Raw genomic sequence first — 20,139 nt, forward strand, 5'->3', positions numbered from 1 at the left:
CACAAATCACAATAAATGTCATATCCAGCGACCGGTACGAACGTACCTACAAAAAAATCATATCTGTTAAAACTTTGCACATCAAAAGCAATGTTTCGTGATGTTTAATGATTCTGAAAAGTGAGTTGCGTCTTCAAACTTGGCAAGAAGAAATGAAGGTTTGTACGGAATATTTACTTGAAATCCAATAAATCGGGAAATGTGAACGGTTAAATAAAATCAAGAATAAAATGTGGATTGAATGATTGAAAGATAAAAGACAAAAACTAGTTTAAGGATGAACTGGAGTAACATTGAAAAATGGCGAAAATTGCTTAAAGTTGGTACAATAGTCCTTTCATCCATGCTAAATAAATAAATAAAAAGTGGAGGTTGTAATTTAAAAAATTTAATAAAAAATAAAAAATCATGACGTCATTGTGCAAAAATACATGACGTCATAAGTAAAATTTTTATGTCATAATGTGGCTAATTAAAAAATAAAATTGACTTGTCTGAGCGTTTTGCCTGAAAACATTAAATAATGTTATTATAAATTTTGTTCCTTGGTTTATCACCACACTGATATCCTGGAGGCCACAGGCAGGGTTATAAAGAGAAAATACCTCACTTTAAAGACAAAATAAAGTGTTCATTGGTGTTGTAAAAAGTAAATGGTCAAACTTTGGGGAAAATGCCAGTTTACCGAATGGTTGAGGAGATTTTTGGATGTTTGCCATAAGTTGACAAATCCACTTTTAATTTAAATTGACCTATTTAAAATGTTAGCTTCAATCTCTTTCAGATATCTGAAGGGGACGTACGGAAAATTTTGAAAGAAGGTTTTGAAAATTTGCCGGGGAGTAAACGAGGAATTTAACAGAAAAATGAAAGTTTTTGGAGTTGCGCATTAAAGAAAGATCTACAAATCAAAATTTATCATTGGAATTCTCAGAACGAATATTTTACTTTAGATAAAAAACTAGCTAATTGTTGTTAAAAATACATTCCCTTTCGTCTAAATAATATTTTTTATTTTCTGTTTAATTTATCATCTTAATAGTAATAAATTATACCTATTAGTAGGTTTTAGGTTGTATTAAAAATCTTTAAATTGGTGAAGAAAAAAATACCTATATCAAAATATAATTTAGATTTCTCTGGAGCGAGTGTAAGTGGGCCAATTGAAGCTGAACGGGGCTCATATACCTGTTAACAGGTATACAGTAAAAATATAAATTATACCCGTAGCTTCGGGCGGAAAGGAGGTGAAGGGAAGCGGTCGAGTTTGAATCCCCCTACCGGTCAATAGACATAACAACAATTGTGCTTGGACATCAACCCTCCTTATTTCTGTAAAGAAATTGAAATCTGTAAAGGGAAGGATAGAAGGTTGGTGTGTTGCCTATACGCCAACTATCAGAGTGTGAAACTTCAGAGCCATCTTGCGTTGGTGAAACGTAATATTTTTGGGCATTGTACAACCTTAACGAGGTACGATCACGCGCTCTTGGCCATTTTTGAATTTCGCGGGTTTTATTTTCATTGCGTATGTTGGAAAAAAAGAGCTGGCCCCTTGGTGGGATTTTTGAATTACCCACTTGGTTCATCATAGGGGGCTCAAAAGGTGTAGCTTTGATCTCATTTATTTTAAATATTAAAAAGATTTTGACTACTCTCGTGTCAAAAATGGATTACTCCCTAGAATTCGAACTTTTAGGGAAATAACGTTTTTCATGTTGTGTGTAACTAGAATTTTCAAAAGTTATTTTGAATGCCTAAGTTTGGTTACTTTGAATTAAGAGATTAAATCCAAATAAATATGCCGCCAGTAACCAAAATTGATTGTGAAACGAAAAATTATCTATCACTTAGCCAGAAATTAGTCATTTACAACTGTTACAATTAATTTGCTGTCTTACATTTTTGGGATATCTTTTGTTTGTCACCAGAAACCACATAGCCACCAACCTAACCAAATTTATGGCAACCTAGTAACGAATATCCCTAAATCCTAGGGAGTAATCCATTTTTGACACGAGAGTATTTATCTTTTACTAGCATGTGTGGCATAATAATTCTGAACGACTGTGACCAGGTTTGCAATTATTTTCTTCATTACTTCCAACATTTCCAGATAGTAATTTTGTTGGTTATGGTAGATCAGGAAATAACGTGTGTGGCTCCAATAAAAGAATAACTGCACAACGTATAATGTATAGGTAACGAGAAAAAAGGATTTATTAATAATTTGATCGATACAAGATACAACGTGTTGTGCTGCATCAAGATGGCTGTGTATCGCGCGAGCCCGTTATCACGGTGTATGCGCGCCGGGGTGCGCAGAACGCAGAATCGTTGCTTGGATATTCTAACAAATTTTATATCCGTCTTACCTCAAATAACGTACGGCAACATGGCTTTGATTTTTCTCTCATTTCCATGGATACAACAAAAATGAAATATTTGCGGAATATTGGGATACATGAATGTTTTTAAATGTTGCCACATTTAGTGTAACAAATAGGTCCACTCGAGTCATAAAGAGCTCAATTTACACACGAACTCGTAAATCTGAATTGTTATACATTTGAGTATTGTGCGAAATATTTCACTCAACTTTTTACCATACATGAATATTTGAATGGACATTACAAGAATTTTAAAGAAAGATTTAAGTAGGTGTCTTAATTGTTTTTACCTGTCCTTCGTGCGGAGTTTGGTGCATCCGAAAAAGGCAAACTTTTGCAACGTGCGGAGATTCATGCAACTTTAGTCCCTTTACCTGCATCCGTGCGGAGTTTCGAATCGCCCGGTTCTGGTGGCTAATAATCGCTTTGATTTCAGAGCCCATTATGGACTGATTACGGTTCTCAAACCCCAATTTCAGGAGAAAAATATGTACATATTTACCTGCAGATGGGGGTGGCTTTCCGTGGGGTATGGTAAAGTTCTCCCAGAGCTGCAGCGGTTTTATGGCAGGGTACCATTGTATAAACGTTAACAACACCGACAATAGGTTTAAACCGCAAGTACAACCCCTAATCGTAAATTCGTCCAAGTACTACCCTGTAAACTGCCAGGTATAGAACGAAAATGATGATTGACAGGGGTCTGTTTATGTCGCGTATCGGCATCTCAACAGGCGTAATAATTACTATTGCCCTGCCATAAAACCGCTGCAGCTCTGGGAGAACTATACAGGTTTTGAACAAATCCGACGAATTGTCGCGTGCTTTACAAATTCTACTGCTAGCACTTGTCAGGATCTTCGATTTCAAGGAAATCCGGCATATACTGCTCCTCAAATGTTAGATGGCCGCTGAGATTCGGATGCGCAATGGTAACGGTAGGAGTGGGGACGTCACTTGTTCGAGCGTCGCAGCAGTGGAAACACTGGTACACTCCGAACCATGGCTTTTAAAAGCACAGTGAAACATATTTATCGCGGAATCAGGCGATTCAAAATCAAAGAAATTCCTTTTCGAGAGGATTTCCCTTGCCATTCAACGTGGAAACGCTGCAAGCATTCGGGGCACTTTTCCAGATTCCGCAATATTATCGGAAATTTTTGTATTAAATATAAAACAAAAATGTTATGTAATTATGTTATTAATAATTTAAATTTAAACGATTAATATGACATTATGAATTAGGTATATTATGGAATAATGTCTTTGATTTCGTAATACATAACAGTTTATTAAAATAATGAATAATTCTTTGTGCCTCATCTTACAGTATTAGAATTCTGGGAAATTGTTTACGGCATTATGTAAAAATGGCTGAAGCGCTGCGAATAACGAACATCTGTTTGTAATTGTAATTTAAGCGAACGGTCCAATCGACTCGTCCACCGACAAAATAGTAAGAACAGGTACTTCAATAAAATTTACAGTGGTTTATGATTTTGAAATTTAAGGAGACGTAATTATCAAAATGTACAACTTGTGTTAACAATAAGAGCAACTTTATGGGTGTCATTTTCTAAAAAGGAGAAATGTAAAAATTACAATGCCGTCGGAAATTTAGTGGGAAAGGTACCTATTTATTATTATTTAGGTAATAAAAATTGCAGATCACAAATACGTTGAAGACTCGCAATACGTCAGTAGATTACAGCTACAGGATTAAAATCTCGTCGACAACGCGGAGTTAGAACAAGTCGATTTCTGTATCTGAGTGTACTTTTCAGAATTATACCCCACTTTACCGCTTCACCTTGTCGCATCTCGGTTCCACATCTTGCATCGCACTCCCTCTTCTGCACATCCTTAGCGGCCATCTAAGATTTGACGAGCAGTAACTCCAGCCGCAAAATTTCAGTAGAACTTAACACCAATTCCAGTTCACTAAACTTCTAGAACAAATGTGAAGATCTCACAACCGACACCCACACCAAGGAGATGTACAGTTGCGGCCGTTGAAATCTCAGACAGGAAAGATTTAAACACTCTGTATAAATTCCGAAATTTGATTAGCGTAAACAGGATTTTCATGAAGGACTATAAAGTCAGTGGCAGTATTTGACATATTAGGTCAGAATCGCGCGTAACTTTTGAAATGCCGCAATTATCTGATTTGCAAAAATGTGTTTTTGACTGAGGGACGGTGTGAGTATAAGAGCCATTGCGAGAGAAATTATTGTGGATAACGTTTGAGTGACATTTTGAGAAACGTCACTTTCAATACCATTTACAAAGCTAAAAGTTTGGCGTTGTCAAAGTGTCTGAGTTTTCAACGGCCGCAACTGTACCTACCAGAAAAAAACGAAAATTCGAGAACCTTTTTTGAAGATTGTAAAAACCAAAAATTGGAGACAGCAAGCGCATTCACACGGATTCATGTACTCGGCGGCATGGACCAATCAGAAGGAATTGAGAAGGCGAACATAAGTGGGGACGACTTACCGGCTGACACTTTTGACACCTGACTGAAAGTGAGTTTGGAGATTTGTTTACATTTTCAAATGAAATTGGCGAAAATAAAATAAAAGGGTTTTCAGTTCTTGATGACTTAGGCAAGTCATCCTCAGCCTATAATTAATCCCATTTAGGTTCGATGGAAAGTCCGCGGTCACAAACCTCACCCCTTCCTACAGGAAATTTTCCCAAAATTTCACTACAAAAACCCCAATACAAAAGGAAAGCCAACTATCACAGAAGACACATGAGCACTGACAAAAAGAACGGGGTTGCTCACATCCGCTCCCTGGACGAAGTAACACACTCAAAAGCTGCTCGTGCCTCTACAGCCTTATCACCGCAACAGTGGGGTTCAATGCGCTCAACGAGACTCCAACTCGTACGTCCAAGGCGACAACCATGCTTTAATGCGAAAAGGACCTTAAAACCGAGGTGCCCACTTCGCGATATAGTACGCAGACGCAGAAGAGCGAGGGTAATTCTTCCACCAAACTTCCTGACCGGCTATATACCGCACATCACAGCGTCGAAGGTTATACCGTTTACGGTTTTGTTGATAAGCCTTGTCTAGGCGCTTACGGAAGTCCCTATACATAGCCAGGAAACCAACTGCACCGGCCGCTATCTGAGCCTCATCGCGAGCCACGACAGCACCAAAATTATCGGACGTCCTGTCGGCTTCCACGTTCAAACAAATCTCCCGCCCGAAATTTATAAAGTAAGTTGTTAACTTGGACGATTCGTGTACGGAAGTGCGAATAACACATGCGATTTTCTGTAACTGAGTGTCCCATTTCCGATTATCGTGTTTGATAACAGGTGGTTGAGGACGACCCTCTCCCGGGTATTCCGTCATGGAGGAGCCCCGTGAAGGCAACGACGGCAACCCCAGACGGTCCCTTCGGTGCGCCTTCCTTATTTCCTTTCCCAGTTGCGATCAAACCCCGCCTCGACAACCTAATTTCCTACGTAGTTGAGGACAACACTCTCCCGGGTATTCCGTCATGGAGGAGCCCCGAGAAGACAGCGACGGCAACCACCGACGGGCCCTTTGGTGCCCCTCCCTTATTTCCCTTCCCAGTTGGCGAGAGCGAGAATGCAGAAATTGCGGCGGCCCCAGATATCAGGTTCAAACGTGCAAAATAGTAGTTCTTTTCGATATAAGGACGCTGTCACATCATTTTTCAGGTCAGGTCAGGTAAAGTCGGCGTTTTAATTTTTAATATTTAAAATTCGCGCTTAAACAGTTTGGGGTGGAGCGTGCTTAGGCTATGCGCTAAATGCATTCTCGCCGAACCGTTACCGTCACACGTGATGTTACCTTTATGCCTTGTCCACACCAGCGAGCGGAATGGCGAACCGAACCAAAGTCGCGAGCATTTCGGCGAGCATGCAACTTGCGCGCGTGCATTTCAACGAACCATGCAACAAGCGCGCGTTCACTTTGGTGATCCATCTGTTGTCGGTATTCTGGCGAACCATCAAAGAAAGTTGCGCGAGCGTGTTGCATAAAGTCTGGACGGTGTCGCGTGCACCATGTGTTCCAAGAACACATGGGATGAAATGCAGTCTTATTCCTTTGTTGAAATCAATTCAGTTTGGCCCAATCAAATTTAGCAGTGGATCATAATCATCCGAATCCATCCTCGTAAAATTATGAAATTGACCATTCATTTCTTGACCTCGTAGATCGTTCAGTAAGCTACTTCCACCGGATACGGATCTACTATGATACAACTGCATTTGCCACAGTGACGTGGGAAATAGAATAGACGGAGCATCTCCATGTAAAACGTTGATTCCTCTATGCAACGTTATAAGTAAGGGCAAGTTATGCAGCAATAATAGCAAAACTGTTCTGTATTTGCCTAACATTTATGTGTCAGTTGCGCGGGTTGCAGAGGTATCGTATCTGTTGTTTTTATATTAACAAAAAGGACCTATTTGTTTGCTTTCATATAGTTATAAAACTCATACTTTTTGAAGATGACTAGCACGTGTTATGTTAAAAATTGCAAAAAAGAACAATAACCCTTCTATAGATAATGTCATTACAAGGACCTGTAATGTTGTTTTTGCTACTTTACCCTCTAACTTATTTTCTCCTATAGATAGCCATATTTTAGATTTTGAAATTTTTTCGGAAAATCAATTTTATATTAATCAAACAAATAATTGTTAGTTATACCAAAATTAGACTTCATTACTCTAACAAACAATTCAACAAAAATTTAAAAGGTAAGTCTGTAAGACAGCTTTTTTGTTCGACACTGTCAGAATTTGAGAATTTTCTCCTGCGTGAACAGATTTTGATAAATGTCACAACTTGTCAAAACGAAACGTCAAGGTAATTTTAAAGATTTTAAGCGATGTGGAGCCTTTAAGGGGTTCGTCGAACAAAACTCGTTCGTGTGTAAATTGGACCTTTTTTGGCACTCGTGGGGCTTTAAAAATCCCAATTTACACACAAACTCGTTAAATAAACTACTATTTAACAAAGGTTGTACTTTTTAAACATCGATAAATTAATTTAGCTTTTGTCCGCTTTTGTTTAATGTATCTTTTTATTGTATTTTGTTATCCCCATCATTATAAAACTTTCGCAACAGCAACCAGCAATACAATCGGTGCCCATCTTGGTAAGGGCAAAAATGTACAGGTGGGAATCAAAGCGGTGTATCTTACGCTCCGTCTATTCTATTTCCCACGTCACTGATTTGCCACTATCGTCTTTTTTTTTCTTTGAGGCAAGGTTAATTAATATAAATATGTACGGTTGCGGTCAATAAAATCTGAGCACTGATTTGACATTCCATGACTTTTTCATGAAATTTGATAAATCAGACTTTCACCTCAAGCCACATTACCCTAGAGACGGTACCTACGCATACACAAATACCACGTGTTAATTCACACCTTCCGTGAACTTAATAAATAACATGTTTATGGTAGAAAGATAAGAACATTCAACATTGTAAGAGAATGCAACAAAAAAAAAATATATATAAAAACTAATATTTTGTAGCAGCCCCATTTTTGTCTATTACATTAGGTCAATCTTCTCGGCATTGATGCTACTAAAACCTCAGTATAGTTTGGAGTTAATTCGTTTCACACTTCTTGAATTTTTTCCCTATAACTCTTCGACGTTTCCTTATCATCAAACCCAAAATATTTTCGATAGGGTTCAAGTCCGGACTGCGCGAAGGCCAAGGCAGAACTCGTATTCCTACCTGCTCCATCCAATATGAGATAATTCTAGCTGTATGAATAGGACAATTGTGCTGATAAATAAAATGATTTTGGGGAAAGACCGCATTCACTAATGACAGCATGATATTCTCCAGGGTATGAAGATAGACCTTTGCATTATTTCTGCCTATTATATGCGTTAAAACTCCAGGTCCTTGGGCACTAATCCAGCCCCAGACATTTACAGAAAAGCGACCGTTTACTACTACTTTTTGAGTATAACTTTCATCAAAACGAGAATTTGGTGGTCTATAAACTCTAACACGACCGTTATAGCACGATTCAAAAATCTTCTCGTTTGTGAAAACAACATTCTGCCAAAAATCTAATGGTTCTAGTGAATATTCCAACGCGAATCCTACTTCCTACTCTGTGTTCTTTTGTTGAGTCAAAAAAGGTTTTTTGACTGCAGGATGATTTCGCAGTTCCGATCCTTCCTTGACACGACGCCTTGCTGTTCGAAGAGAACCTGGGAAATTTGTTTCATTGTGTGCCCCGGTAACAGAATTGAACGGGTTTTCTCGTAGAACTTGAATCAAATTAACGTCGTCAATCTCTGTAGAGATTCTAGGCCTGCCACTATCGACTTGCCTTTCAAACGATTGGCGTTCATTCCACATTTTCTTATTGTGCACAGTGCTCCTGGCTATGTTGAACCTGACTGCTACCCTCCTTTCTGACCAACCTTCTTCCAGCAATGTAACAACCCTTACTTTTTTTGCAAGAGATAAATGTGGCATTTTTTTTCGTTGACGTTTACATCAACATGACAGTTATCCAGGTGACTACCCGTACTTGAGCAACAATCTAAACCATATTTACAGTAGGAAAATGTGCTGCTCAGATTTTATTGACCGCAACCGTACTATGGCGGCCAAAAAATTTTGGCCGTCACTTTCTTGACATTCAAGTACAGTGTAAATAAACCTTTAGGAATCGTAACCCCACTTTCGATTCTTGTCATTTTGACAATCAATTTAAACTGTTTGAAGCTCAGATATTCCAAAAATCCGACATGAATAAACAAAATTATCGCAATCGTACATAGATAACCTGAGGTAAACGTTCTGTGTAGTAAAAATGACAAAATAATTTTGAGTTTTGAAATTTATCACCCAAAAAATAACGTTCATAATCAAGACGGTAATCATGATGACAATAAAGTACTTTTTGAAATGACAATAACAGACTGCCCAGGATTCCATGTCCCTCATTGTACAAGCACTTTTCTGGAAAACTGGCGAACCGCTCGACGAGTTCCCCTACTACCTGCACGTCTTCGTTTGAACGTTTGAAATACTGTGGTTTGAACGCTCATTTTGGCGAACGGTTCGCTGTTCGGTTCGCCGTTTCGCTCGCTGGTCTGGATAAAGCTTTATAAACTCTGTCCACTCAGATTGCTTGACATAAATGTTACTAAAAATGTTCACTCTACGCTACAACAAATAGATCCGGCGCGAAATTTTAAAAAATGGAAAGAGCAGGTTTACACGTAATGTTTTATTATTATTCTGCATGTTTGCACTTAGGAAAGACGAAAGAAAACGTAAGTACAGTAGGAGTAATATATTAGGTTTTATTAATACAGGGTATTTCACGAGTAATAATGTGCCCGACGGAATAAAAAATATAACCCACAATACATTTTCGAATTTTCGAAAAAGCTGGCTACTGAAATTAAAATATCCAGCTTTTTTCGGAAATGGCTAAACACAAGCAAGAGATTATTTAATATGTACTCCTATTTAATGCATGAACAAAAATTACCTCTGTATCATTTTCGATGTTTGTAATTAGATTCTTGAGGCACGCACTCACTTCACAAATTTAAAAAATCAACAAAAAATCGCAGCGGAACAGATCAAAACAGCTACACGATCAAAACTAATAACTTTTAAAACCAGAGAATCGCAAAACAAAGCTCTAAAGATGAAAAATCGCAAATCTAAATGCTTAAACCTCTTTGACAGAACTGACAATTTCAAATGTCATATAATTTATTTTTTCTAACACTAATATCTTATACTGTTTCCATGGTGCATTTGAGCTCACACCTTATGTTTCCCATAAAATACGCTTCTCTCTATAAGACACGTCGTCAATAGCAACGTATCTTATAGAGTCATAAAATACGCTCACACATTTCGTATCCCACCTCCACCCGGCGGCACGGCAATTTTGCCGGAGTACATACACTATTACGGATAATACTATCAAGTAATAGTGCAGTGCTTATCACACCCGGCGGCACGGCAATTTTGCCGGAGTACATACACTATTACGGATAATACTATCAAGTAATAGTGCAGTGCTTATCAACATAATTACCGGCGTCTCGCCTCCACATTTTGACTTTTTTGTGTTTTATGTTCTGTGTCAATGTTAAGGAATTTCCTCACGATGTGACATGAGTATAATAATATACCTTTTTGAATTTCAACCACCAATGTGTTCTCTAAGTCCAAAATTTTTAAATTTTTAAAAAGAGATTGCGGTACTATTCCTGTTGCTGAAATTATAAATGGTAAAATCGAAATTTTTTCTAAACACCAAAGATTTCTCATAGCAACGGATAGTTCTAAATATTTGTTAATTTTTGTATTATATGTCTGTGTTATATTGTGTGAATTTGGAACAGCTATATCTAAAAGATATGCTTGCTTTTGTTGTTTATTTAAAATAATAATGTCTGGTCTGTTATGCTTAATACGAATGTCAGTTAAAACTGTGCGATCAAAATATAATTTGTAATTGTCATTTTCTAAACAACTTTCTGGTTTATAAATGTAATGTGGTTGTGTATCCTTTAATAAATTGAATTTAACTGCTAAATTCATGTGTATAATTTTTGCGAATATATCATGACGTTTTTTATATTCGCTTTGAGCCAAAACGGTGCAAGAAGAAATGATGTGTTCAATGGTTTCCCTTTCAGTTCCGCAAATCCTACATTTATCAATATATATATATATTCGTATGAAGAAAATTACAATTAAAATTCGAAATTCATAAAATAATTATGGTAAATTATATGTTTTTAATTTGTTGTAGCCAATTTAGGGCGTCTTCGGTAAGTAGATGTAGTTTGGAGAAACCTTGCTGGAATTTAGTAAGGGGACATTCTTCCACAATGTGTTGGATGGTTTCTTTTTCTGCACCGCATTCACAAGAAGGGTTTTCACGAATGTTCCAGTGAAACAACATATTATTGCATTTGCCATGCCCGGTTCTAAAACGATTTAATTTACACCAGATTTTCCTAGGTAGGTCAAATCCCGGAAGTTGTTTAGTAGGATCCTCAATTAGATTTTTATTGAAAATATCTACGTCTTGCCAGGCTGCTTTCCAATAGTCAGATTTGGAAAATGGTTCCATGAGAAATTCTTCTTTCCAAAGTGGTTTACGCGATTTTAATCTAAAGGGTGGTAAATTTGCCATGTCTTGTGTTATGGAGTACATGTTCGGTGAATTTTGAAATTTATCCCAAATTCGTTTTGTTACGTATTTTCTTCTAATATCGTACGGAATAATGTGCGCTAGGACATGTAGCCATGGTGTTGGAGTAGATTTTAAAGTACCCGTTATTATTCGAAGTCTGGTATTCAATTGAGCATCTATTTTGTTCACGTGTGCACTGTTCTTCCAGACAGGGCAACAATATTCTGCCGTTGAATATACTAGAGCTAGTCCTGTGATACGTAAAGTGTGTGCATTCGCTCCCCAACTTGTGCCTGCGAGTTTATGTATAATGTTGTTTCTCGTTTTCAGTTTCTGTCGTAACTTTTCGATGTGTAATTTGAAGGTTAGAGATGAATCAAGAGTTACTCCTAGATATGTCGGAGAATAATTATGCTTAATTGTAGTTTCGTTAAAGACTACTTTCAGTTTTCTATTTTTCTGGTTGTTTACGAGATGGAAACAGCAAACTTCTGTCTTTTGAGGATTTGGGCAAAGTCGCCATTTTGTGAAATATTTATTCAAAGGTATTAAATCTTCTGACAGTCGGTTTTCTACATTTTCAAAATTCTGATGTTGGTAAGCCATTGCTAGGTCGTCAGCATAGATGAATTTTCGGGAATTTGTTGGGGGTAAATCACTTGTATATAAATTAAATAAGATTGGTGACAATACTGAGCCTTGAGGTAAACCATTGTTGAGAAATCGAAATTTACTGCTTTTGTCTTCAACGAAAACCCTGAATTGACGGTTAGACAACATATCTTCTAAGAGTGAGACCATTTTTCCACAAGGTATTACATTATACAATTTATGTATTAGTCCATCTTTCCAGACGGTGTCGTAGGCTGCGGTGAGATCAACAAAAACAACTCCAGTCTTTAGACGTTTTTGAAAGCCAGATTCGATATAAGATGTTAGGGCCAGCACCTGGTCACAGCAATTTCTGTTTGGTCTAAAACCTGCTTGCTCTATTGGAAGATGTTCTTCTATTATTGGTGAAATTCTATTGTAGATAAGCTTTTCCAAAAATTTATGACATACGCTGAGTAGAGAGATTGGTCTGTAACTCGAAGCTTCATTGGCGGGTTTTCCGGGTTTTAGTATGGCAATAACTTTTGCTTTCTTGAATTCATTTGGTATTTTACCTGTTGAAACTATGTCATTAAAAAAAGACCTAAGCCAGTTTAAACCTATTGGTCCCAGGTGTTTTATGAATTCAGGATAGATGCCGTCAAAACCCGCAGCTTTTCTGTTCTTCAGTGTTTTACCTACTTCTTGCATCTCTTCTACACTAAATGGACGAGATAGTATTTCCGATGTTAATGCTGACTTTCTTTGTTTATATAATTTCCGTTTCATATTTCTAATTTCCCTTTTGTTTAATTTAATAGAATTTGAGACGTTAACCAGACGAGAAGCAACCGAATTTGGACTAATATTAGATTTAGATCTAGTAGTTTCATTAGCCGCTCCTAGTTTTCGAAGTAAAGACCAACAACTGCGACTAGAATGAGTGAAGTTCATGTTTTCCATAAGTTTGTTCCATTTTTCTTTTCTTGAGTTATTCAATGATTTTAATAATTCATCCGCTGTGTCTATATTTGGGCTTTTTTGATATTTGTCAAACAGATTATTAGTAGTACTCGACCAACATGTTGTATATTCTTTCCGGAATCCTCTTGGAATGAACTTTTTAGCGGCACTTTTAATCGCTCCTACGAATCTTTGATAATTGTTGCTGGTTGGTGGGATCCAACGAACGGTTTGTTCTACTTGATTTCGAAATGTTTTCCAGTCAGCTTTTTGAAAATTCCAACGTGGTTTTTGGATAGTGTGGGATAACGGAATCTGTATACCGACAGTTATTAATACTGGCCTATGCTGGCTATGGGGAAAGTCATTTAGCACACAACGTGATGTTTGCAAAGGTTCATCATTGTTATTTGAAGTCACAAAACACAAATCTGGGTTGTAGTCCCTTTGCCACCGTGCAGAATGAAAGCTCTTCCTATCTTTAGCATCAAATATTAGATGTAAGTTATGTGACTCTGTCCATCTAAGTAACAATTCTCCGTTTTCATCGTTGTCTGCATAACCCCATTGATTATTATGACAATTGAAGTCTCCAATAAATATTGCTGGGTGTTGGCAGTTTAAGTTAAGTATGTCTGGCCATCGAGCATTAGGCGGTTTATAGATGTTAATAATGTGTGTATCTCCAATCTTGATATCTATGAGGTGTACATCATTTACTACCTTCTTTTCTACTTTTTCATAATTTGATAAATTCTCTCTAACATAAGTTGCCAAGCCGTATATGGAACTACACAAATGATCTACTAAGATATATCCAGATATAAGTCCCCTTGAATGCAGTTGTTGTTCTGTGCCTGTGTGAGTTTCTTGTAGAACTATTACGTCAATTTCCATCTTTTTGGCAAGCTTTGCTAGATAGTCACATTTATCCTTAGAAATTCCTTCAATATTTAGTTGACAAATTTTGATTATTGGTCCAATATTTCTAAAACAAGATGAATCAAAAATTTTCGAATTTAAATTGTACCTGTCATTTGACCGGGAGGATCCTGAGGATCTAGTTCGGCCTTCAAAGCGACGACTATTACAGATTTCATTTTCATGTAATCCAGGATGGGCCATTTGATGATGGCTGTCGTCATCCATCACTTAAAACTCGCTACAAATACATAAAAAGCAGGAGCGTTTTGAGAAATGTCAAATTTAAATTTGACTTTTTTTTTTTTTTTTTATCAATGATCGATTGTAAACCGCATATGTGTTTTTTATAATTTCTTGTATTTATAACACGATCTTGTATTGCAAATATAAAACCCTCAGTCTCAGGATGAATATTTGATTTTTTAAGCCATGCATGAGAAGCTTGAATATTAATTTCTGGCTGTTCTAGCTCTTTAAAATATCTCCCATGTAAAGACTTTTGTTTTATATTTGCTATAGTGTCAGGTATATTTGGCTCAACAATATCTGAAATTACATTATCACTTAAATTTAAAGGTGTGTAACCTTTATCCGCTGAAACCAAAGCATTAAAAAAAGTGTTATCACGAGCTCTATTGAGAAAATAATTTTTTAGTGAAGCAATTTGATTGTGTTGTAGAATTTCTAGATTTGAAAAACCCCTACCACCATTTTCGCGTGGTAAATTAAATCTTTCAACAGCAGATTTGGGGTGATGTTTACAAAATTTTGTAAAGAGAACTCTAGTTTGAATATTTATATTCTGTAAATTAGTTTTGGACCATTTTATAACACCAAAAGAATAGGTCAACAATGGAACAGCATATGTATTAACTGCTTTAATTAAATTATTACCGTTTAATTTTGATTTTAAAATAGATTTAATTCTTAAATAAAATTGTTTTTCTAAATTTTCTTTTATAATTCAATGTTGAATATGATTTGATTGATTAATACCTAAATATTTATAAAATTCTCCTTTATTTAAATTTTTAATCATTTCTCCTTCTTTAGTTATATATTCTAAATTTTCGTAATGACCACGACATATTGATTGCGTTTTACACTTATCAATACCAAAACTCATGCCAATATCATTTGAGAAATTTTCAGTTATTGTTAGTAAAGATAAAATGTGATTCTTTTTAGATGCATAAAGTTTTATGTCATCCATATAAAGAAGGTGATTTAATTTGGATAGTGTGGTATTATTAACTCTAATATTGAAACCATATCCAGTGCTATTTAATAGATTTGTCAAAGGATTGATGGCTAGACAAAACCATAAAGGACTTTTTCTAACACTAATATCTTATACTGTTTCCATGGTGCATTTGAGCTCACACCTTATGTTTCCCATAAAATACGCTTTTCTCTATAAGACACGTCGTCAATAGCAACGTATCTTATAGAGTCATAAAATACGCTCACACATATTATTCAAGTAACATTTTATTCATCATTTTTACAGTAATTATCACAAAAGTGAAAAGTACAATTATTGAATTGGAACTGCCACATTAGCTTCGTGCTCTTGTTCCTAACATCTTCTTGTTTAACTTCTGCTGTTTCATCCAATGCAAGTGCCCGGCCATCGAAAACTGGCAATCTTTACATTTTCTTCAAATGATTCTTGCCGTTGTGTGAATTAACTTTTAATGAAGTTCTACACACTTACCCCATATCAAGAAAAGCCAAAATGACATCTTCCGTTACTTCCGTGATGCTTTTTTTTATTGTTCCGGCCTTGAAACGAAACATACACCGTTTCGTATGCACTTTTAGACTTCATTAGTAACAAATTGCCCCTTTTTTCTTATTTCTTCTGGAACGTTTTGGCACATTTCAACGATGAAAATTGTTTTTTTCCAAATTTGTTGATATTATTACCATAGTACCCGCGGCAACCTCCGCATTTTGTGTATTGTGACGCGCCTCGAATAATTTCTGAATTTATTAAAATTTCTGATAAGATGTTAGTGTTAGAAAAAATCTTGAAGACAACGCGTGTTTTATAGTTTAAAAATCTCGATCTATTAAATCCTCGCTCCCTGCGGTCGCTCTGATTTAAACTACGATCTCGATTTTTAAATCGTCTATAAAACACTTGTTGTCTTAATAGCTATAAAGAATCTCCTTGATAAATTCCCCGTTTAATTTGAATAGGCTCGGATTTTAATTTAGTATTGTTTATTGATAAATTTAAAGTAGTTTTCCAAAATGTCATAACATGTGATAAAAAGTTAATCAAATCCAAATTAATTTTATAAATTTTAAGAATTTTAATTAACCATGAATGTGGTACTGAATCATAGGCTTTTTTGTAGTCTATGAATGCGGTACAAATATTTCTATTATTTTTCCTAGCTTGTTCCAATATTACCGTATCTATTATGAGTTGTTCTTTACAACCAAAACACTCCTTAACACAACCTTTTTGTTCTTCATTAAGTATATTTAATTTTTGACAATGGTCGTAAATTATTACTTTAATGCAAGATGTCATAATTTTATAAATTGTAGGCAGACATGTGATTGGCCTATATTTTGATGGATTTTTAGTATTGGAATCTTTTGGTTTCAGATATGTTATACCATGGGCCAAAAACTCTGGAAATGTGTTAGGTTCTCTAATAAATCCGTTAAAGTGATCAAGTAAGCATTTATGAATACAAGTAAATTTTTTTAACCAAAAGTTATGAATTTGGTCACCTCCAGGGGATTTCCAATTATGTGAACTATTAATATTTTTAACTAAAATTTCAAGGCTAATTTGAATATGATGTGGATTATTACTATCTGGTATCTCATTTTCTAAATTAGGAATCCATTCTGCCTGATTATTAAATTGAACTTCATTTGACCATATGTTTGACCAGAATTCTTTAATTTCATTTATATTTGGTAGACCATTATTATTTTGAGTTTTATTATCTGCTAAATTTTTGTAAAACAACTTCTCATTATTTCTAAATAGTTTATTTTCAAATTTCCGTTGTTTATTATTTTTATATCTTTTTAATCGTTTAGAATAAATATTCAATTTTTGTAATAAAGTGTCTTTAATTTCTATTAATGTTTCATTATATTCGTTATATTTTAAACAATGTATTCTGTTTTTATTTAAAATCGATTTAATACAGTTATTTAGATGATTAGAATTTATACCCTTTAAATATTGAGTTATTCTACCTAAATCTCGTCTGATATTGTTAATGCGTTTATTTAGTCTTCGTTCCCATTTTGGTAATTCTTTAGCTTTTATATTATTTGTCTTGTCAATTTCTTTTGAACCATTTAATCTGATAATTGTTAAAGCTCCACTATATATGATACTGTGTAATTTTCTAAAACTTGTCGTGTTATTTACAAATTTAGGTAAAATGAACTGATTTAAAATTTCAATCATTGCAAAGAATTTTTTGGAGCTTTGTTGTTTAGGTAATAGTGGTCTATTAAATGGTTCTATATGTTCAAATTCGTTCAGAGTTCTATTAAATTCATCTTCAATTTGTTCTTTAAAATTTTGATGGTAGTAAAAATTTTGATTAATAACATGTATATCATTATAACTCAAGTCTAAATTATTTATGTCGTTTTGTATCGTGTTGTTTGGTGTTGAATTACTTTGATAACAGAAAGAGTCATTATGATTTGGTAAACTTTGTAAACTTTGCGGTTCAACAGAATTTTCAACTAAATTATTAGAAACTTCATTATTGTCAGAATAATTAATTGACAATTCTAACTTTACATCATTTTTGATCTTTTCTAAAATTGCCGAAGGGATATAGTTTTTCTTCATAATGGCTCTCCTCTGGTCAGCTAAATTTTGAATAGTAACAGGAAACTGGGGGTACTTACTTTGGAATGCTTTAAATAAATCAAGCCTGTAAGTACTCACAACATCCTGTAGTTTCGTGATCCGAAAATATTCCCGTATAATGAAAATATTCATTTCCATAGTCCATTTTTTGCGTTTTCTAACTGGTGTAGCTCCATTGGATTGCAGTGAAGCACTTGCAACAACATTTGGCGCGTTTTTATTAGAGAGCGAATTTATTGACATTTAGACAGTTGTCACGGCACATATTATTCAAGTAACATTTTATTCATCATTTTTACAGTAATTATCACAAAAGTGAAAAGTACAATTATTGAATTGGAACTGCCACATTAGCTTCGTGCTCTTGTTCGTAACATCTTCTTTAACTTCTGCTGTTTCATCCAATGCAAGTGCGCCGGGCATCGAAAACTGGCAATCTTTACATTTTCTTCAAATGATTCTTGCCGTAGTGTGAATTAACTTTTAATGAAGTTCTACACACTTACCCCATATCAAGAAAAGCCAAAATGACATCTTCCGTTACCTCCGTGATGCTTTTTTTATTGTTCCGGCCTTGAAACGAAACATACACCTTTTCGTATGCACTTTTAGACTTCATTGGTAACAAATTGCCCCTTTTTTCTTATTTCTTCTGGAACGTTTTGGCACATTTCAACGATGAAAATTGTTTTTTTCCAAATTTGTTGATATTATTACCATAGTACCCACGGCAACCTCCGCATTTTGTGTATTGTGACGCGCCTCGAATAATTACTGAATTTATTAAAATTTCTGATAAGATGTTAGTGTTAGAAAAAATCTTGAAGACAACGCGTGTTTTATAGTTTAAAAATCTCGATCTATTAAATCCTCGCTCCCTGCGGTCGCTCTGATTTAAACTACGATCTCGATTTTTAAATCGTCTATACAACTCTTGTTGTCTTAATAGCTATAATGTTATGGTTTGAGAATTTTGTTATCTAAGGATATTTAAAAAAATGCATTCTATCAGTGGACGTAGTCTACACGACAAACATGTAGGCTGTGTGCGATTCGTGAAGATCGGGCCGCACCTTTGATTTGAATTTGACAATAAACAAAACGAATGACCCAAAGAATTGTACAACACTCAATTTTTAAATAAAGTAACAGAAAACACAACCGTTCAGTTCGAGAGCTAAAAGTAGAGAGATCGCATGATCGCATTTCCCTTTTTCAAAATGGAACCCAAAAATAAGCCCCGACTACACAGCGGTCGGAACTTCTCGATGATGTTCGTGCGTCGTCCCTTCTCGTGCTAGTTCCTTTTAGTTTGTTTCGGCGGCAGCAATTTGAATTCAAATTGGGGTGTTACAATATTCATCGTGAGTCGATTATAGGGAACCAGGAATATGACCAAGATCAAGACGATCCCTAGGAGTGGAGTTGCCAACCCTTCGACATAATGGCGCATCTTTTAAATTCAATCTCCTTATTGTAAGTGTTTATTTAAATCAAAGGTCTTAGTGTACTTATAAAAACAATGCAAAAGTCAATAAACTCATTTCCAAGTGTTTTACAATTATTTTTTTTATATCATTACGCATCAACATTATGTGTAATATACTAATATACAGTCTGAACATAAAGTTTGGAACAAAATTCATAATAGCGTTATGTGATGTTTTTAAGAAAATCGCTCGGAGAGGTCGATTTTATTTCGAAAAATGCCATCCTGTGACGTGCAATTTGTTTAAATAACGTTTGGTTTTTGCACAATGACGTCATCACCAACTGTTTTAAATGATAGATAACTCCCTTTTTTTTCTTCTCTTTCGGATAGTCCTTTGTACTAGTTAAATGATGAATGAAAAAAAATGTTACCTTACATAAAAAAAAAATTGAAAAAATGACAAATTTTAGTTCAAAAATTTAATTTAATTTTTAAAAAGGGTAATGTAACGCATTACATAATTTAATTTCAGTTTCACCTTTCTTGTAAGCATATAACACAGTAATTTTCCCTGCTGGAGTCCACATTCTTGTATCATAGATAATTGAAGTGAAGTATTTCCATCAAGTTTATGCCGACTTAGGTATGTGGAGTTTTAGATGGCACTGCAGCTTCATTTGCAAGAACACTGTTCATGTACAAATCACAACGCCTCTTCATTTGATGTATGTTTAAATCTTGTTTAAAAAATAGCATTTATCACACTTGAA

At 35.3% G+C, this 20,139-nt stretch overlaps 2 long non-coding RNA genes across 2 annotated transcripts; both read left to right on the forward strand.

Annotated features, from left to right (window-relative positions):
- The first annotated feature begins 21 nt into the window (after nucleotides 1-21).
- On the forward strand, nucleotides 22-1,019 carry LOC138130308 (uncharacterized). The gene is made up of 2 exons (XR_011159544.1): nucleotides 22-158; nucleotides 785-1,019. It is a non-coding gene; the product is annotated as an uncharacterized lncRNA (long non-coding RNA).
- A 9,336-nt stretch (nucleotides 1,020-10,355) lies between these two features.
- LOC138130306 (uncharacterized) lies at nucleotides 10,356-13,249 on the forward strand. The gene is made up of 2 exons (XR_011159541.1): nucleotides 10,356-11,419; nucleotides 11,803-13,249. It is a non-coding gene; the product is annotated as an uncharacterized lncRNA (long non-coding RNA).
- The last annotated feature ends 6,890 nt before the right edge of the window (nucleotides 13,250-20,139 follow it).

The sequence above is a fragment of the Tenebrio molitor genome, chromosome 5 (assembly GCF_963966145.1).
Source record: "Tenebrio molitor chromosome 5, icTenMoli1.1, whole genome shotgun sequence".
NCBI lineage: Eukaryota > Metazoa > Arthropoda > Insecta > Coleoptera > Tenebrionidae > Tenebrio > Tenebrio molitor.